Consider the following 21,286-nt stretch of genomic DNA (forward strand, 5'->3'; position numbering starts at 1 on the left):
CGACCTTTAGTGTATTTGTGTATATTAATAAGTAATAGTTACCTTACCAGTCGTCTGAAGACTTCGGTCTAACTTAATTCATTAGCTCTGTTACAGTTTTTGCCTCGTAACTGATGATATTCGGATGATAAAACATTTGGATCATGCAGTGTTAAAAAAAATATATTTTTAAATATGATATTAATGCAGCGTTTAAGATGCAGTTTATATCTAATGTCCAACTATTAATTTTGACTGTTTACTTAATACTGAAAGAAGTTTAGTACCACCAAAATGTCTTTTCAGTAAGATCTTAGATGGATGAGGAAGAATGCGCTTCCTGAGCCACAGGTGACAGTAGTGGGAGGAAGGTTATTGTTTAAGGTATTGTTACTAGTAAGTGTTATTGTGTAGATATTTTGTTATGTTAAATGTCATGCGAATAACTTATTTTATTTGCTTGCGTTGTCAGCAGTAGATTAATTATGTTTTGTTTTCGCCGTAATCGAATGCTTTGCAATGAAGTGCCAAAATCCTCCACCGCTGGCTTAATATTTTTAACATAGTTCCAAAGCAGTCTAGTAACTATACTTGGAAAGCACTGCTGTCTGTCTGTTAGAGGATTGTATTCCGAAATAAAATGTTTCCATTAATCATAAATCGACGAAATAATTACTACAAGTCGCAAACGAAAGAGGAAAATGTGTTATTGTTGTCAGTGCCGTGCAATCAGTGAGATACGTCAGCTTACTTCACCAGTCAGAATTATTGTGTACTTTATGAATATTAAGAAATAAAATTGTAGACACGTTAACTATGTGATTTATTTAGCTTAGTTTATTAAACGGCCATATAGGAAAAAATATCCCATACGAAGAATTGCTGATCAACATCACATAACCATGTAAAATCTAGGATGTCATATTATTTCAGGGATAGAGTGCCACTCACCACATAGAGGAGATATTGATCTGCAGACAGGCCTGTCTGAAACTTATGTGGTGAGTTGCAATCTATCCTTTCCAAAATATTATCATGTACGGTAACGATAGGGGGTGTGACGGGTCATTTAACATTTCAAAAAAAAGAAAATCTACATTATTTCCCATTTGGCGCTTTTCATAGTATATTGGTGTTGTGCATTCCAGCAGAATGCAACCATCTGTACCCTCGTGTTTGGAAGTAAAATTGTTTGAGACTGGGGAAGCCCAAAAACATTGTTGATATGGTGGTCAAATATGTTGGTAGATACTTCTCAGTTTAAACTCATAAGAAATGTAATCAGAGTTGTCCTATGTATTGGGTGAAACAAAACGAAGTTTACTTCCAAACAAAAAAAAAAAAATAATAATTTCTTTCACACATGCACAGTCTAGGGGTGACAGTGTACAATGAATTAGGGCCAAAAACAAATTTACCAATGTAGCCAGATATTCTAAAAGTAAGGCTACAGAAGATTATTTGGGAGAAATGATACTAATTGGTGGAAGAATTCATAAAAAATGAAATAATTATTAGTATTAGGATGCATAAGTTATTTATGTTTATGGCAAAGTTTTTACCACAGTTTTGATGTGTCTCTTGTACCTGAATCAAATGATTTAAATTATGTATGTTATGGATCTAATAAACCATAATTCACAAATCAGTTTTTAAATTACATCTTCATAGAGCTTATTTATCATCAACTTTTCAGATGCCTTGCCATTAGCAACACAGATAGCATTGCCACGTCTGGATCACAGGGTCCCTGGTTCGATTCCCAACTGAGTTGGGAGATTTTCTCTGCCCAGGAACTGGGTGTTTTGTGTTGTCTTCATCATTTTAGTCTCCTCCTCCTCCTCCTCCTCCTCCTCCTCCTCCTCCTCCTCCTCCTCCTCCTCCCCCCCCCCCCCCCCCTCCTCATCATCATCGTCATCATTTGTGACAGTGGCTAGATTGGACTGTGAACAAATTGGGACTTTGGAAGGGTGCTGATGACCGCACAGTTGAGCACCCTCACAAACCAATAATCTTCACCACGAATGCAACCCTAAATCTTTATGTGTACTCATTCAACTATTCTCATTAGGTACATAAGTCACAGCTCTCCCTTTTCACAAAGAAAAAGGAGGAAAACCTTTGTAAATGGGTGGCTGAACCTACCCTCGAGGATCTACCAAGCAGTAGTAGCATACATTAGCAAATGCAATAAACCTTTAATATTTAATTGGTGGGATCCCATATACTAGTCACCAAACATGTTTCATCAGTTGATGGTAATGTTCAGTACTAATGTAAAGAGAAGATGCTGTTACTAATTAGAAGTGCATGTGTAATTTAATTTTCTTTTATTTCTGTCACATTCCTCAAAGAATTCTCAGCCATGGAGATTACCAGTTTCAGCTATGCAATAGCCATCTTCAGAACATCTTATTCTGCTGCATTGCAACAAATTCTAAACATGTAAAAATAGCACTGTTGTTACTTTTAGATGTTTGTAATTTGTTGCAGTGCAGCAGATTGATAGACTCTGAAGGTGCCTATTGAATAGTCAAACTCATAATCTTGTCCAAAAGTGTTTGTGAAGAAGATTGTTATTAAAATTATGTTTTTGGTTGATAATACAAAAAAAAAAAAAAAAAAAAAAAAAAATATTGATGGTGTACTTTTATGACCGTTCCCTAGCTGGCCATTTTATGTAAGATTTTACTGAACCATAACACTATACAGGTTTCAGTGTTCCAAATATAGGTATCAAATGATCAGTCAACATAAACGCAATGAGTAAAAAATGAATTTAATCCCTTTGAGCCTTTCCATGTGCAAATAACAAGTAATAAATTCAGATGGAATTATTTCAAAAACAGTCGAGACATGCAGCACCCCAGATCTGAACTATGTTGATCTGGCTGATCAACAAATGAAGACTAATGTGCTTCAAAAGTATGTCATAGAAAGTTGTATTGTGTGTTTAAACACCTCATGTAGACGTAGAATGTCTAGACACCTGCCTTTCCATAGCATGACAGTAAGAGAGAGCTCATACCATCAATTCAGGATGGGATACTTGTGGGAAGACTACTGAAACTTAGGAAGACCTAGAAGTAGCGACTACTTCACATCAAATATTCGCCACATTTCTACTGCTTGCAATTCTCTCTAATTTTGTTGACAGTTCCAACAAAATTGGTAACATGATAGATCTGCTTTTTATGTAATTAGAAAATTTTTCTGTAATTAAAAATGAACCTCAAGCCAAGAACAATAGAAAATATTAGGTTTTAATCACCTGCACTGTTTAACAGACTACACAGAATCTGGATTGACTGATTTTTTATTTATTTTCCCTGAACTTTCCTTTATCAATATTTTTCTTAAGGCTCACCCATTGGTCAATAGCACACTAATGTACCTGCCATTTAATACATGGTATGTCAAAATCTATCTCAAACAGAATATTGGACATAATTTGAATCGGTCCTTGTATCCCTAAAATTGCCAGTTGGTAGTGAAGGAGCAGTGTAATCCAACTGTGACAACAGTAATCAGATCGGATACCTAAATGGATATGACCAAAATTAGAAAGATGTGAAGTAATTTTCTTTGAAAAACCAAGAAACAACATTAATAATAGATAAAAATGAAGTATTCCATATCAGTCATTAGGAACAGCTGTACTGTATGAGCCATGGACATTACCATTGGTGGGGTGGCTCATGTGACTCAGCGGTACAGATAGCCATGCCATCAGTGCATCCACAATAGAGAGATATCTATTGACAGGCCAGACAAACTGGTGGGTAGCAGCAGCCTTTTCAGTAATTGGAGGGTCAACAGTCTGCATGATAGACAAATCAGGCCTTGTAGAACACCTGGAAGCAAGGGAAAGTACGTCCATAAATTTTCTGAAGGCATGCAGCTCTATTGTATGGTTAAATGGTGGTGGCATCACCTAGCCAGAGTCTGCTCAGGAAGGTGTCATCATAAGGAGAAACAAAACCAGCATTCTACATGTCGGTGCAAGGAATGTTAGATCCCTTAATTGGCTAGGTGGGTTAGATAATTTAAAAAGTGAAATGGATAGTTTGAAGTTAGATATTGTGAGTGGGAACTAGTGAAGTTCGGCAGCAGGAGGAACAGGACTTCTAATCAGATGAAATACTGAGTTGTAAATACAAAATGTGACAGGGGTAATGGAGGAGTAGGTTTAATAATGAGTAAGAAAATAGGAATGTGGGTAAGCTATGAACAGCATAACAATAGCCAAAAATCAAACAATGGAAAATCCAGGGTGGAATGTAACAATATTATGAGAAGGAAAGTTGCCACTCACTATACAGGTTGTCTCACTTAACTCTGCCTCCTCAAATATCTATGGAACAACAATAGGCATTCAAAAACAGTTTTCACCAGCATTAACGTAAGGTAGGGGCTTAGGAAACCCATACACAATCAATAGCAAGAAAAATCACAAAAATCGTGGCATTGGTTGCATCACAATACGTCAATTACAGACCGAGAAATTGCGCAGTGAAGTTGACGCTTGAAATAAATGAAGCGCACAGCGAGCACACGTCCTGAGCCTCAAGCGTGCACCTCATGCCGCCGGTAATCTTGATGTGATTGATGTCTGTGTCAGTGGAGTGTTAATGTGTGGTGTGGCATTGTATGACAACACATCATTGGCACATATTTCATTGATGGCATTCCTCAAGGGGGATAGTTTATCCTCTTCTTGGGGTGTACCTTACTTGAACCGGTCAACCGCTTACAATGTGTCAAATAATTTGGTATCAGAATGATGGATGTCCTGTGCATAATGTTTATTGTTGCAAAATGACAACTAGATGTACAATTAGTGGTAATACACTTTGTTTCACGTTTCTAACCCCCTAAAATTCTGAAATATGTGGCTCATATGGGATAGTAACGTTGTCACAGTTTCTGACATAAAGCACCACATGTAGTACTATGCTCAGAGCAGGGGTTGCCTGCACTGGCGCCTGTATCCTACCATAAACATACCCAATATCACCATGGCATGCTCTACCTTCAGTATACAAGTGTCTCCTAATCTGGTCTGCTGAACTGCTCTCATACTGTTAACGTAATTCGCATACATTGCCACGTTAAAACCTGTTTTCTTGTGGCTTGTTACATTTGCCATCGTCTAGTCGATTGCTGGCCTTCAGTAATGAAGAAAAACTAGATATTATTTTGATTTATGGAGAATGTCACAGAAATGCAACTGCAGCTGTGACACTATGCTGAATGCTACCCAGACCGGCGGTGCCTGTCACGTTGAACTATTGGCAACATCTGCAAGATACTCACAGAAACAGGATGCTGGGCTTCTACAAAATGTCAACGCACCACGCCAGCGACTGGCAATGGAAACAGAATTGCTGTTCTGGTTGCTTTAGTGCCCGATCCTTGGGTGGGTGTAAGAGAAATTGCGCAAGGTGTCAGAATAAGCCACAGTAGTGAGTGCAGAATCTTACATCGGCATTGGTTTCATACTTTCCATTTCTCACTGCACCAAGAACTGTTTGGGAATGACTTTGAAACCCGCGTTGCATTCTGTTGTTTTGCGCTTCAGCAGTTGCAAGGTAATCCAGTATTCCTAAGAAATACGTTGTTTACGGACAAGGCTTCATTTAGAAATCGTAGTACTGTGAATATACGGAACATGCACTACTGGTCCGTGCAAAATCCCCACTGGATTCGCAAAGTTGCTCATCAACGACAATGGAGTGTCAATGTTTGGTGCGGTATGATTGCTAAATGTATTGTAGGACCCTATTTTTACCGTGGAACATTGAATGAACAGCACTGTGCATCATTTCTTCAACATACACTAGCACTCCTCATGGAGGATCTAGGATTGGAAACTTGTCTATCAGTGTGGTTCTAACATGATGGATGTCCCACAAACAATGCAAAAGTTGCCAAAAATGTTCTAGATGCGATATTTCCAAATGGACGGATGGGGCAGGCAGGGAGGTACTCTGCAATGACCAGCACGGTTCCCTGACTTGACGCCATTAGACTTCTTTCTCTGGGGCAAAGTGAGACACCGTGTGTATCAAGAACCCCCAATGACGGTGAAGGATATGCAACATTGTATTACTGCGGCATGTGCAGCAATATCTGTAAAAATTCTACAATCTGTGCATCACTCATGCATTACTCATATGCAAACATGTATTGATGCAAGTGAAGGGCACTTCAAACATATGTTGACGTGACACAGTTTGACTGGTCTAGATGTGGGTGTATTTTCTATGCTGGATGTAATGCAGTTTCTGTGGGCGACAGAGCACTAGTAAATGTGTTTAGCAAAGTGAATTCAAGTGTGTTATCTCTAATTGTAGTTCTAGTTGTCATTTTGTTAGAATAAACATACATTTACAAGTTGAAAAACGTAACTTTGCATTGGACGTGTTACTTGTTTATTTTTGTGAATTGTGCATACCTTCCCATTGTGTGAGTCCCTTACACAGCCAGCATGAGGTGCACGGTTGAGTCTCAGGACATGTGCTATCTGTGTGTTTCATTTATTTCAAGCATCAACTTTGCTTCGGAATTTCTTGGGATATAACTGATGTCCATGAACCATGGACCTTGCCGTTGGTGGGGAGGCTAGCGTGCCTCAGCGATACAGATAGCCGTACCGTAAGTACAACCACAACGGAGGGGTTATCTGTTGAGAGGCCAGGCAAACGTGTGGTTCCTGATGAGGGGCAGAAGTCTTTTCAGTAGTTGCAAGGGCAGCAATCTGGATGATTTACTGATCTGGCCTTGTAACAATAACCAAAACGGCCTTGCTGTGCTGGTACTGCAAACGGCTGAAAGCAAGGGGAAACTATGGCCGTAATTTTTTCCGAGGGTATGCAGCTTTACTGTATGATTAAATGATGATGGCGTCCTCTTGGGTAAAATATTCCGGAGGTAAAATAGTCCCCCATTCGGATCTCCGGGCGGGGACTACTCAAGAGGATGTTGTTATCAGGAGAAAGAAAACTGGCGTTCTACGGATCGGAGTGTGGAATGTCAGATCCCTTAATTGGGCAGGTAGGTTAGAAAATTTAAAAAGGGAAATGGATAGGTTAAAGTTAGATATAGTGGGAATTAGTGAAGCTCAGTGGTAGGACGAACAAGACTTCTGGTCAGGTGACTACAGGGTTATAAACACAAAATTAAATAGGGTTAATGCAGGAGTATGTTTAATAATGAATAGGAAAATAGGAATGCGGGTAAGCTACTACAAACAGCATATTGAGTGCATTATTGTGGCCAAGATAGATATGAAGCCCACACCTACTACAGTAGTACAAGTCTATATGCCAACTAACTCTGCAGATGACGAAGAAATTGAAGAAATGTATGATGAAATAAAAGAAATTAATCAGATAGTGAAGGGAGACGAAAATTTAATAGTCATGGGTGACTGGAATTCGAGTGTAGGAAAAGGGAGAGAAGGAAACGTAGTAGGTGAATATGGATTGGGGCTAAGAAATGAAAGAGGAAGCCGCCTGGTAGAATTTTGGACAGAGCTCAACTTAATCATAGCTAACACTTGGTTTAAGAATCATGAAAGAAGGTTGTATACATGGAAGAACCCTGGAGATACTAAAAAGTATCAGATAGATTATATAATGGTAAGACAGACATTTAGGAACCAGGTTTTAAATTGTAAGACATTTCCAGGGCACTCTGACCACAATCTATTGGTTATGACCTGTAGATTAAAACTGAAGAAACTGCAAAATGGTGGAAATTTAAGGAGATGAGACCTGGATAACCTGAAAGAAGCAGAGGTTGTACAGAGTTTCAGGGAGAGCATAAGGGAAAAATTGAAAGAAATGGGGGAAACAAATACAGTAGAAGAAGAATGGGTAGCTTTGAGGGATGAAGTAGTGAAGGCGGCAGAGGAGAAAGTAGGTAAAAAGACGAGGGCTAGTAGAAATCCTTGGGTAACAGAAGAAATATTGAATTTAATTGATAAAAGGAGAAAATATAAAAATTCAGTAAATGAAGCAGGCAAAAAGGAATACAAACGTTTCAAAAATGAGATCGACAGGAAGTGTAAAACGGCTAAGCAGGGATGGCTAAAGGACAAATGTAAGGATGTAGAGGCTTATCTCACTAGGGGTAAGATAGATACTGCCTACAGGAAAATTAAAGAGACCTTTGGAGAAAAGAGAACCACTTGTATGAACATCAAGAGCTCAGATGGAAACCCAGTTCTGAGCAAAGAAGGGAAAGCAGAAAGGTGGAAGGAGTATATAGAGGGTCTATACAAGTGCGATGTACTTGAGGACAATATTATGGAAATGGAAGAGGATGTTAGATGAAGATGAAATGGGAGATACGATACTGCATGAAGAATTTGACAGAGCACTGAAAGACCTGAGTCGAAACAAGGCTCCCGGAGTAGACAACATTCCATTGGAACTACTGATGGCCTTGGGAGAGCCAGTCCTGACCAAACTCTGGTGGGCAAGATGTATGAAACAGGCGAAATACCCTCAGACTTCAAGAAAAATATAATAATTCCAATCCCAAAGAAAGCAGGTATTGACAGATGTGAAAATTACCGAACTATCAGTTTAATAAGCCACAGCTGCAAAATACTAATGCAAATTCCTTACAGACGAATGGAAAAACCAGTAGAAGCCGACCTCGAGGAAGATCAGTTTGGATTCCGTAGAAATACAGGAACACGTGAGGCAATACTGACCCTACAACTTATCTTAGAAGAAAGATTAAGGAAATGCAAACCTACGTATCTAGCATTTGTAGACTTACAGAGAAAGCTTTTGACAATGTTGACTGGAATACTCTCTTTCAAATTCTGAAAGTGGCAGGGGTAAAATACAGGGAGCGAAAGGCTATTTACAATTTGTACAGAAACCAGATGGCAGTTATAAGAGTCGAGGGGCATGAAAGGGAGGCAGTGGTTGGGAAGGGAGTGAGACAGGGTTGTAGCCTATCTCCGATGTTATTCAATCTGTATATTTAGCAAGCAGTAAAGGAAACAAAAGAAAATTTCGAAGTAGGTATTAAAGTCCATGGAGTAGAAATAAAAACTGACATTGTAATTCTGTCAGAGACAGCAAAGGACTTGGAAGAGCAGTTGAATGGAATGGACAGTGTCTTGAAAGGAGGATATAAGGTGAATATCAACAAAAGCAAAACGAGGATAATGGAATGTAGTCGAATTAAGTCGTGTGATGCTGAGGGAATTAGATTAGGAAATGAGACCCTTAAAGTAGTAAAGGAGTTTTGCTATTTGGGGAGCAAAATAGCTGATGGTGGCTGAAGTAGAGAGGATATAAAATGTAGACTGGCAATGGCAAGGAAAGCGTTTCTGAAGAAGAGAAATTTGCTAACATCGAGTATTGATTTAAGTGTGAGGAAGTCATTTCTGAAAGTATTTGTATGGAATGTAGTCATGTGTGGAAGTGAAACATGGACGATAAATAGTTTGGACAAGAAGAGAATGGACACTTTCGAAATGTGGTGCTACAGAAGAATGCTGAAGATTAGATGGGTAGATCACATAACTAATGAGGAAGTATTGGATAGGATTGGGGAGAAGAGAAGTTTGTGGCACAACTTGACCAGAAGAAGGGATCGGTTGGTAGGACATGTTCTGAGGCATCAATGGATGACCAATTTAGTATTGGAGAGGAGCATGGAGGGTAAAAATCGTAGAGGGAGACCAAGAGGTGAATACACTAAACAGATTCAGAAGGATGTAGGTACTGGGAGATGAAGCAGCTTGCACAGGATAGAGTAGCATGGAGAGCTGCATCAAACCAGTCTCAGGACTGAAAACCACAACAACAACTGATGTATAGTGATGCTACTAGCGCCATGATTTTTGTGATTTTTCATGCTATTGATTACATACGAAACAATAGAGGGTGACCATTTAAAAATACATAAGTTTGTGTTGAAAATAGTATTTGTTTAGGTTTTAAAATTTTGCACAATATTTGGTTTCCTAAGCCCCTGCTCGACGTTCATGCTGGTGAAAATCGTTTTTGAATATCTATTATTGTTCCAGAGGTATTTGAGATGGAAGAGTTAGGTGAGACACCCTGTATAGTGGAGGTGCTGAGTCGCAGATAGGCACAACAAAAAGACTCTTACAATTTCACAATTAAAGCTTTCAGCCATCTTTGGTCAGCATGTGCTTGATGACCAGTGGGCCCCATCCCTCACAGCACCACTTTTCTTTCTACGTTGCTTGTCTCCTCTTCTCCTGTCCTTTTTCCCCTCTCTTGGGGAGATGTCTCATGCCTCCATGGGCTCTTGCAGCTCATTTGCATTGGTTTGCTTGTAGGCATATTCTCTCTTGTACTGCCGTTTCCCTGCACTGCTCTTTTCCTGTACTGCTGTTTCCCTGTACTGCCCTTTCCTTGTTTCACTCTTTCCTTGTTCCACTCTTTCCTTGTTCCACTCTTTCCTTGTTTCACTCTTTCCTTGTTTCACTCTTTCCTTGTTTCACTCTTTCCTTGTTTCACTCTTTCCCTATTTAGCTCTTTCCCTGTTCAGTTTTTTCCCTGTTCCGCTCTTTCCATGTTCCTTTCTTTCCTTGTTCTGCTCTCTTTTTCCTCCACTGTGTCATTTGAGGCCATTCTTTCTTTCTTCCTTTCCTTCTTATCTTTTCTTCTCCTCCCTGTGTGGGCCTGATGGCCACCCATGTGTTTGATGCATAGCAGGAGACTTAGTAATGGATAATTCCCAGCCCCAGGTTGGCATGTAGGGCCCACACGTACCCTCTGGTACAGGCCAGGCCTGGGTAGGGGAGATTGCCTGAGTCGTTACCTTCCTTCTCTGCCGATTGGTCCCTCCGTCTGTCATTCAGGAGATGTGACCTAGGGTGACGACAATCACCTAAGGGGGGGGGGGGGGGCTTCCCTTTGTAGGACTCTTGGCTGGAAGGAGCGCGCCATCGGAGATGCTGGCAATAATTGGGGACTTCTTTCGAATGACTGATTTTCCTTCTCTTTCTTCAAGTGTTTCACTTGAAAGAAAGTGGAATGAGGCTCCTGCCTCAATGTCTCTTCCTGTTGCCCCTCAATATCTAGTGGTCTCATGTTTAGACGAAAACCAGACTTTTGCTACTGTTAACCCCTTTGTTATACAGAAAGGTGTGGATGGCATCACCGGTCCTGTGAAGTCATGCTCTTGTCTCCGCAGTGGAACTCTGCTTTTGGAAATTGATAGTGCTCTCCAGGCCCAGAAACTACTCAAGACCCAAATCCTCCATGAATATGCTATAAAAGTGGAGGCTCACAGGACACTTAACTCGTCCCACGGTGTTATCTGCACCAGGCTTTTGGTTGGTTTGACGGAGGATGAAACAACTTAACTATCAATCGGATCAGGACGTTACTGCTATTCATAGGGTTATGAAGAAGGAAGCTGCTGATCTGGTGCCGAATCACATGTTGTTCTTGACTTTCAGTCGGTTAACAGTTCCTACCAAGATGAAGACAGGTTTTGACGTCATCTCTGTGCACCCTTACATTCCCAATCCGTTTAGATGTTATAAATGCCACCAGTTCAGCCATACTAGCATGTCATGTAAAAACCAGCCAAATGTGTCACTTGTAGCAGAGATGCACACGAGGGCGCTTGTCCACCTCCTTCCCCCTGCTGCGACAATTGTAATGGAGCACATGCTGCTTTTTGTCATTTGTGTCCCGACTCTGTAGAAGAGTGAGCTGTTCAGGAGATAAGGGTGAAGGTAAGGGTACTTATACCTGTTGCCTGGAAACTGTTGGAAAGCCGTGAACCAAATGTCCCTTCACCTGGAAGCTACAGCACCGTGTTGGCCTCTCCCCATCCCACAAATAACATGCCTACGCAAACTTGTGACTTACAGTTCAGTTCAATGGTGGCAAAGTCACCTCGCCTTAAAGCTGACACTCCTTCTCCCGCATCCTGGGCTGTAGATTCTGCTACCTGCTCTTCGCCCTCACCGGCGAAGCCAGTGAACCGTCAGTTCAAAAAGGATTATTCCTGGGAAGATTTCTTGCATACCTTGAGTTCGCAGCCATCTGGCTCTTCTGCAAATCGCTAAAAGTCAAAACCATCATCCAAAGGCAAACAGTTGTTCCCCTCTCTGACTCGTCTGTCCTTATCAACTGACCGACACCGGGGAAGCTCCGTTGATACTGCTGAGTTGATGGACGAAGATCCTCCACCTGTGGATTCCAGTGGCTGTCCTCCCCTCGATGGCTCGCCCTAAGCTGCCATCGAGGCGAGTATTTCTTATTCATTCTCCAGTGTTCCTAACTTGTATGGCCCTTTTACAATGGAGTATCCGTGGCCTTCGGTCTAACAGGGCAGACCTCCAGTTGCTCCTGCGATCACAATGTCTGCTCGTAGTCTTGTCTCCAAGAAACCAAGCTACGTCCTCAAGACCATTTTGCTCTTTCCCATTTTATTTCACTATGGATGGACTTTCCCCCTACGGCGGGGATTCCTGCTCATGGTGGGGTCTAGCTGCTTCTATCTACATCTACATGACTACTCTGCAATTCACATTTAAGTGCTTGGCAGAGGGTTCATCGAACCACAATTATACTATCTCTCTACTATTCCACTCCCGAACAGCGAGCGGGAAAAACGAACACCTAAACCTTTCTGTTCGAGCTCTGATTTCTCTTATTTTATTTTGATGATCATTCCTACCTATGTAGGTTGGGCTCAACAAAATATTTTCGCATTCGGAAGAGAAAGTTGGTGACTGAAATTTCGTAAAAAGGTCTCGCCGCGACGAAAAACGTCTATGCTTTAATGACTTCCATCCCAACTCGTGTATCATATCTGCCACACTCTCTCCCCTATAACGTGATAATACAAAACGAGGTGATGTTTGTCATTGTCCTATCCCCTTGCACACACACCTGCAAGCAGTTGCTGCCTGTGTCTTCCTTCCCGAATTTACCTCTTTCCTCTGCACCATTTATATCCCTTCGTATTCTGCTGTCACCAGGGCGGGCTTGATGCAGCTTGTTGCTCAGCTTCCTCCATCCTTTCTGCTCCTCAGTGACACCAATGCCCATCATCCTCTTTGGGACTTCCCTGTTGCCTGCCTGAGAGGTTCTCTTGTGGCGGATCTTCTTAATCATCTTAATCTTGTGTGCCTTCAACACCAGCGAAGTCACATTTCTCTCTGATTCCACGCACACTTATTCCCACTTAGTCCTCTCAATCTGCTCTGCCCAGTTCACTCGACATCTCGAGTGGTGTGCTCTCTCTGATATTTACTCAAGTGACCACTTCCCTTGTGTGACTTGCCTGTACAGTCCTACCCCGCCACAGCGGCCCGTTCATTAGAAATTCTCTCTTACTGACTGGAGTCACTAATTTTCCTTGTCAGTCCTTGACAAACGGCCGTTTCCCAGCTGTGATCAGGTCGAGAACCTCGTGAACGTTATTCTCTCGGCTGCTGAATCCTCTATCCCTCATACTAAAACTTCTCCCCATCGGATCCCAGTCCCTCGGTGTACTGTGGTGTGCGGCGACGCGATTAGTGCTCGATGACGTGTGCTTCGTGTCTTTCATCGTCATCCGACATTAACGAACTGCATCTACTACAAGCACTACCTGCGCAGTGCCATTGCACTATCAAGGAAAGCAAGAAAGCTTGCTGGGTTTCCTTTACCAGCTCGTTCTACAGTTTTACTCCGTCCTCTCCTGTTTGGGGTGGCCTGCGCTGGCTTTCCGGGACTACTGCCCACTCCTGGATCATTGGTCTGACTGTGGCGGGAAACGTCATAATCAACCCTGTAGATGTTTCCAATGCTTTGGGCTGGTACTTGGTGGAGATTTCAAGCTCCACCCACTACCATCCTTCCTTCCTTCCTTGGAAACAGGTGGAGGCGGCTCGTGCAATCTCTTTTCTCTCTTTGAATCGAGAATGCTGCAATACTCCTTTTACTATGAGGGAGCTCGAGTGTGCTCTCTCCTCATCCAGGTCTTCTGCTCCTGGGCCCAATACAATCTATGTCCTCACACTGCAGAATTTTCTTCCTGCGGGAAAACACTTTCTCCTCGATACCTACAACCTCATTTGGACTGACGGTGTTATTTCCTATGCTTTGGCGTGAAGATACTATTGTTCCCCTACCTAAGCCTGGTAAAGATAAATCTCTTCCTTCCAGCTATCGTCAATTTCCCTTACCATAAGCGTTTGTAAGGTGACGGAACGCATGGTCAGTGGTCGATTAGTGTGGTGGCTGGAGTCACACCATCTTCTCACCAATGCTCATTGTGGATTTCGAAAGTGCCGTTCAGCGGTTGATCATCTCTTCACCCTGTTGACTTACATTACGAATAATTTTCTGCAGAAGTATGAAACAGTGTACGTGTTCTTTGATTTGGATAAAGCCTATGATACCTGTTAGCGGACAGGCATTCTATGCACACCTGAGGTGTTCGCGGTCGTCTTCCCACTTTCATCTGGGAATTTTTAACAGACCAAGTTTTCTGGGTACGTGTGGGTTCCTTCTCATCCCACACCTTTTTAAGGGAGAATAGGGTGCCTCAGGGCTCCATACTGAGTGTTGCCCTCTTCGTCATAGTCATCAACCCAATTATGGACTGCCTTCCAGCTGGCGTTTCCATCTTTCTTTTCGTTGATGATTGCTATTTATTGCAGCTCCCAGTGGACGTGTCTCCTACAACGCTGTCATCAACATTGTCTGGACTGTTCTATTCGTGGAGTCTCACAAATGGTTTCTGCTTTTCTGCTACCAAATCAGTTTGTGTCATCTTCTGGCATACGAGGCGTTTATTCCTCCGTCCTTACGACTGGGCCAAAATGCTCTCCCGTTCATGGACGCAACGAATTTCTTACGGCTTACAATCAACAGGAAACTCAGTTGGTCTCCTCATGCGTCCTACCTGGCTGCACGTTGCACCCGGTCCCTCAATGTCCTTCGTGTAATGAGTGCTACCTCTTGGGGAGCTGGCCGGACTGTCCTTCTTTGCCTCTATCGATCTCTTGTCCGCTCCAAGTTGGATTATGGATGCATTGTTTACTCCTCTGCACAGCCGTCTGTCTTATGTCGCCTAAATAGAATCCACCGTTTGGGGATCCGTCTCGCCACTGGTGCCTTTCGTATTAGCCCAGTTGAGAGTCTATACGCAGAAGCCAGTGAACTACCACTGTTATCCCGGCATGACATCCTACTTAGTAGGTATGCGTGTCGTCTTTCTTCCATGCCAGGCCACCAACCTCGATGGCATTCTTGACTGCCAATACAAGATGTATGTTTCTTCTCTGCGGCCTCCCGGCATCCACTTTCATCACCTGCAGCTGTGTTTCACACTTTCTGCCACTTTCTGAATGGGTGAGAGCCCTTCACCACCTTGGCTTCAGGCACAGGTTTATGTTTATTTTGACCTCAGCTCGTTCGCGAAGGATTCAACTCCCGAGCTGACCTGTCGCTGCAAATTTCTCGAACTTCACTCACAACTTGCTGATAGCATATTTTTGTACACTGATGGTTCCAAGTCCGCCCACAGTGTTGACTGTGCTTTTGTTGTCGGGGACTATAAGTTTCAATACAGGCTTCTTGACCAGTGCACAATTTTTACCGCAGAGCTTTTTGCCCTCTATCTGGCTGTTCACTATGTCTGGAGGCACCAGCTCTCTCGCTTTGTGATACACCCTGACTCCCTCAGTGCCCTTCAGAGTTTGGATGATCCAGATCCAGTCCACCCCTTCGTTTGACGGATCCAGGACTGCCTCCACTTGTTCCCAGATGGGGGAGCCCAAGTGATGTTCATGTGTGTTCCTGGCCATGTTTGTGTGCCTGGGAATGACGTTGCTGATGCTGCAGCCAAGGCCGCAGTCCATTTCGGTCAGCTTGCCTCTTGCTGTGTTCCCTCATGAGATATTCGTAAATTTCTCTCTCTCTGTATCACGTCACTTTGGCATGACAATTGGTGCTCCCTTCATGGGAACAAACTCAGAGAAGTCAAACCTCTCCCAATGGCCTTGTCGACTTCCTCCTGGCTGTCTCGCTGTGAGGAAGCAATGTTAACTCGGTTGCGAATAGGGCACTGCCGCTTTAGTCACCGCCACTCGTTGAGTGGCAACCCTGCACCCAGCTGCCCATTCTGTAGCAAGCCATTAACAGTCAGACATTTCCTGATCCTCTGCCTCTATTTTAGCCACTTATGTCTCAGAGTTGGGCTGCCACTTGCTTTGTCGGACATTTTAGTGGATGACGTGCGAGCTGTGGCGCACGTTTAAGATTCTTAAAAAGCAGTAATATGTCAAAAGAGATTTGATTTTACCTGGTGACTTCGGTGTCTTGTCAACATCTTCTGGATACTCCTCCGTAACGTCTTGATGTTTTATGTTTGTTTTTTCTTCATTTCTGCATTGGATCTCGAAACGGTTTTTGTTACCCTCACGTCCCAGTATAGAACTACTGGGTGCTTATGACCTTAGATGTTTTGCGCCCAAAAAAAGATTGCAGTCTTAAGTGACTCAGTCTCAGCGACTCAGCATCTCCGCTATATTGTGAGTAGCAACTTTCCTTCACATAATATTACTATTGTAGCCAAGATAGCCACGAAGTCCATCCCTACCACAGTAGCACAAGCTCTGCATATCGTGAAGAGATTGACGAAATGTATGAGGAGATAAAATTATTCAGACAGTTGATGGAGACAAAAATTTAATTGTGATTGGGGTCTGGAATTCAATGGTAGGAAAAGGAAGACAAGGAAGAATAGTAGGTGAACATGGACAGGGGGCAAAGGGATGAAAGAGGTGGTAACCTTCTAGAATTTTGCACAGAGCATAATTTAATCATTGCTAAAACTTTATTTAAGAATCATGAAAGAAGATTCGATACATGGAAGAGATCTGGAGACTCCAGAATGTTTCAGATTGATTATACAGGGTGATTCAAAAGAATATTTATCAACTGATATGGCACATTGGATATGCAACAAGGATTAATAATCACCATAGGAATTGTGGATCATAAAGGCCATCTGGGGCTACTAAATGGAATTGCGTTATTTAGTTATGTGTTACAAATTGATGACAACAACAGGAGATGCTCAAAGTTTCGAGTTTTGTCCCATTGAGACATGCCTGACATCAGTGCTGCATTGAATGGCTCACCCTCTCTTAAGATACGTGGTGTACCCTGAAGACTTCCTGCCAAGTAGGTACTCCAGCGATGTAACAAGTATTTCGTACACAAGGCCCTTCAAATTCCCTCACAGCAAAAAATCAATTGGTGACAACCGGATGATTGTGGTGGCCAAGTGACAGGTTCACTGTGACCAATTCAGCGGCTGCAATGGTTGCCCTCACTTGTCTACTGAAATGAGTGGGGCTCTTTCATTCTGAAATTGAATACGGCAATGAACAAACATGGGAACATCATTCAACGTGTCCAGCAGAACCTCTCAGAGGAATATGAGATACATGTGGGAACATAACTCAGCATTTCCGGCAGAAACTTTCGCAGGAAATTGTGACAGATAAGGCCCAATGAAACAGTCTCTTACGATGCCAGTCTATACATTAAGGGTAAATTTGCATTGTGAGGCATGTATATGTCTAGCTTGTGGGTTCACATCCACCCATATATACAGGTTGTGAACGTTCATCACACCCTCGATTGAGAACACAGCCTCATTGGTGGAGAGGATGCTCATTGCGAAGCCTCGGTCATGTGACTATGGCACTCTCTCATCGCGTTTGCGAGCCCTGGTTCTTGTGTGATTGCTGATGCTTCTTGTATACCTGATGTGCCATGTCAGTTTGTAAATGTTTTTTTGAATCACCCTGCATAATTGTAAGACTGAGATTTTGGAACGAGATTTTAAACTGTAAGCCATTTCCAGTGACCAATGCGGAATCTGCCTACAATTCTTGATTAAAACTGAAGTATTTGAAAAGAAGTAGAAAATTAAGATGATGGGGCATAGATATGTTGAAAGAATGTGGGGTTATTGAGAGTTTGCGGGAGCATTAGGCAATGATTGACTAGAACAGGGCAAAGGAATGGGTAGCTTTGAGAGATGAAATAGTGAAGGAAGCAAAGAATCAAATAGGTAAAGAGATACGGCCTAGTAGAAATCCTTGGCTATCACAGCAGATATTGAATGTAATTGACGAAAGGAGAAAATATGAAAATGTAACAAATGAACCAAGCAAAAGGGAATACAAACATCTAAAAAGTGAGATTGACAGGAAGTGCAAAATGGCTAAGCAGGAGTGGCTGGAGGACAAATGTAAGGCTATATAAGCATAGTGTATTTTACTAGTGGACAGATACGTACTGTCTACAGGAAAATTAAAGCAACTTTAGAGAAAAGAGAAGCAGCTATATGAATGTCAAGAGCTCATATGGAAAACCAGTACTAAGCAAAGAAGGTAGAGGTGGAAGGTGTATATAGAGAGGGTCTGTACGAAGGATATGAACTTGAAGGCAGTATTATAGAAAGGGAAGAGACTAAGATGGAGATGAGATTGGAGGTGTGATACTGCGAAGAGAATTTGACAAAGAACTGAAGGACCTCAGTTAAAACAAGGCCACTAGAGTAGATGACATTCTGCCAGAAATACTAATAACCTTGGGAAAGCCAGCCATGTCAAAACTATTCTGTCTGTTGTGCGAGATGTATGAGACAGCCGAAATATCCTCAGACATCAAGAAGAATGTAATAATTACAATTCCACAGAATGCAGGTCCTACAGGTATGGATATTAGCAAACACTTAGTTACATAAGTAATGGATAAATCAGTATAGAAGAATGGGAAAACTGGCAGAAACTGACATTGGAGAAGGTCAATTTGGATCCAAGAGAACATTAGGAACATACAAGGCAGTACTGACTGTATGACTTCTCTTAGAAGGTAGGTTAAGAAAAGGCAAACCAATGTTTAGGTAGCAGTAGAAAGTTTTTGACAGTGCTGACTGGAATATTGTCTTTGAGTTTCTGAAGGTAGCAGTGGTTAAACACTGGGAGTGAAAGGCCATTTACGACTTGTACAATAACCAGACAAGAATTATAAGAGTTGAGAGGGCATGAAAGGGAAGCAGTGGTTGAGAAGCGAGTGAGGCAGGATTGTAGCCTCTTATCACTATTGTTCAATCTGTACAGTGAACAAAATAAGTTAATCGGATAGATTTTTTTATCTATCCAATTAAATTATTTTATCAAAAATTGATTGTTTTGTTGTTATATACATTGAGCAAGCAATAAAAGGTACCAACAGAAATTTTGGAGTAGGCATTAAAATTCAGGGAGAAGAAACAAAAACTGTGAGGTTTGCTGATGACATTGTAATTCTGTCACAGGCAGCAAAGGACTTGGAAGAGCAGGAACGGAATGGACGGTGTCTTTAAAGGAGGGTATAAGATGAGCAAAAGCAAAACAAGTATAATGGAATGTAGTCAAATTAAATCAGGTGATGCTAAGAGAATTAAATTAGGAAATGAGATACTAGTTGAGTTTTGTTATTTGGGCAACAAAATAACTGACAATGACCAAAGTAGAGAGGATATAAAATGAAGACTGGCAATGGCAAGAAATGTGTTGCTGAAGAAGAGAAATTTGTTTGCATTGAATACATATTTAAATGTTAACAAGTCTTAACTGAAAGTATTTGTCTAGAGAGTAGCCATGTGTGAAGTGAAACATTTACGATAAATAGCTTAGGCAAGAAGAGAATAGAAACTTTCGAAATGTGGTTCTACAGAATAATGCTGAAGATTAGATGGGTATGTCACATAACTAATGAGGAGGTACTAAATAGAATTGGAAAGGGAAGAAATTTGTGACTCGACTTGACTAAAGGAAAGTATCTATTGATAGAAGACATTTTGATACATTAAGGGAGTACCAGTTTATTATTGGAGGGGTGTGTTGGTTGTAAAAGTCCTAGAGGGAGACCACGAGATGAATGCAGTAACCAGATTCAGAGGGATATAGTTTGCAGTAGTTATTCGGAGATAAAGAGGCTGGCACAGGATGGAGTAGTGTGGAGACCTGCATCTCTGGACTGAAGACTATAACAGAAACACTGGCTGTCTGGGAGAGAAAATCAAGTGACTGTCTAGTAACAGACTCCTGTGTCAACAGTTCAAAAGGAGGTGCCACTCTCAAAAGTATTCAGATTCCTGTTCCAAGAATTTCAGTTCAATCACTGAATAGAAAGAACACGTACTGTGCTGTCATGTTCTTCATATCTCAGTATGTACAGACAAAAACAAAAATCCTGATAAAACTATAGCTAATAAAAGGCTCTCATTACTATATCAAATCTAGGCGCTTCAGTCTGGAAACGCGTGGCCGCTATCGCAGGTTCGAATCCTGCCTCAGGCATGGATGTGGGTGATGTCTTTAGGTTAGTTATGTTTAAGTAGTTATAAGTTCTAGGGGACTGATGACTTCAGATATTAAGTCCCACAGTGTGCAAAGCCATTTGAACCATTTGTACTATATCAGAATTTAAGTTGATATGTTAATACGGACAGACAAAGACAGTAGTAAACTACTGGAAATAATGCATGCTGTTGTATTTTTTTTAAAAAAGTAACTGCACTGTAGTAACATTGCAAGTATTAGGTGACAAATTTAGTGAACTATAATATAAAAATAAAGACGGTGTGACATGGAAGTTTCGGTCAGTCCAGCAGAAGGGGTTGAGGCGACTACTCATGATAAGTGGGTAATCTGGTTTTACATCCTGGTCTGATGCAAATTTTCATAAGTCATTATCGGATAGCAGATCTGTATCTAAAACAGCTGATGTCAAGAAATTCACAGTCAGTGAACTACTTGTGAAATATTTCATGTCTGTTGTCTCAGACATGCATTTATGAACTGTAGTGAAACTCAAGCAAGTCTGATGGAAATACATAATGTGGGCCTTTCTGAAACATTTTCCATTGGATTTAGAAGATAAGAGACTTCTGTAGCAAAATTTACAGTAGATCTGTATTTTCAAATTTTGTTCCAAATCCACCTGCCTATCCCCTTCCCTGCTCCCAGTCCAGCTCTACACAGTATTCTATTCTGCCAACATATCCACTAGCCTTTTTCCCCTCCTCTACTCACCCCCCACCCCCCATCCCCACCCACTCTTCATACCTCCTGACTGCATCCAGCAACCTGACCCTGTTCCCACCATGTCCCTGCACGTTCCCACAAGCAGCACTGCATCTTTCCCCATCCCTACCATGCCATCCAGCCCCCTTCCATGCCCCATGCTGCCTTCTTACCCAACAACCCACACTAGATTGCTGTTCCCATTAT

General features: G+C 41.8%; 1 protein-coding gene across 4 annotated transcripts in view; it reads left to right on the forward strand.

Moving 5' to 3' along the window:
• Window positions 1-21,286, forward strand: part of LOC126285416 (inhibitor of nuclear factor kappa-B kinase subunit alpha-like) — a 166,347-nt gene that overhangs the window by 86 nt on the left and 144,975 nt on the right. The window contains exon 2 of one of the 4 annotated variants that reach the window (XM_049984778.1): window positions 286-375. The exons of 1 other annotated variant lie outside the window; for it this stretch is intronic. The gene's annotated coding sequence lies outside the window, so the exon portion shown is untranslated. Of the gene's footprint in view, window positions 1-20; window positions 376-21,286 lie in introns of those variants that run through there. 2 more of the 4 variants (XM_049984779.1, XM_049984781.1) reach the window with 2 other exon arrangements.

The sequence above is a fragment of the Schistocerca gregaria genome, chromosome 8, assembly GCF_023897955.1.
Source record: "Schistocerca gregaria isolate iqSchGreg1 chromosome 8, iqSchGreg1.2, whole genome shotgun sequence".
NCBI classification, from domain to species: domain Eukaryota; kingdom Metazoa; phylum Arthropoda; class Insecta; order Orthoptera; family Acrididae; genus Schistocerca; species Schistocerca gregaria.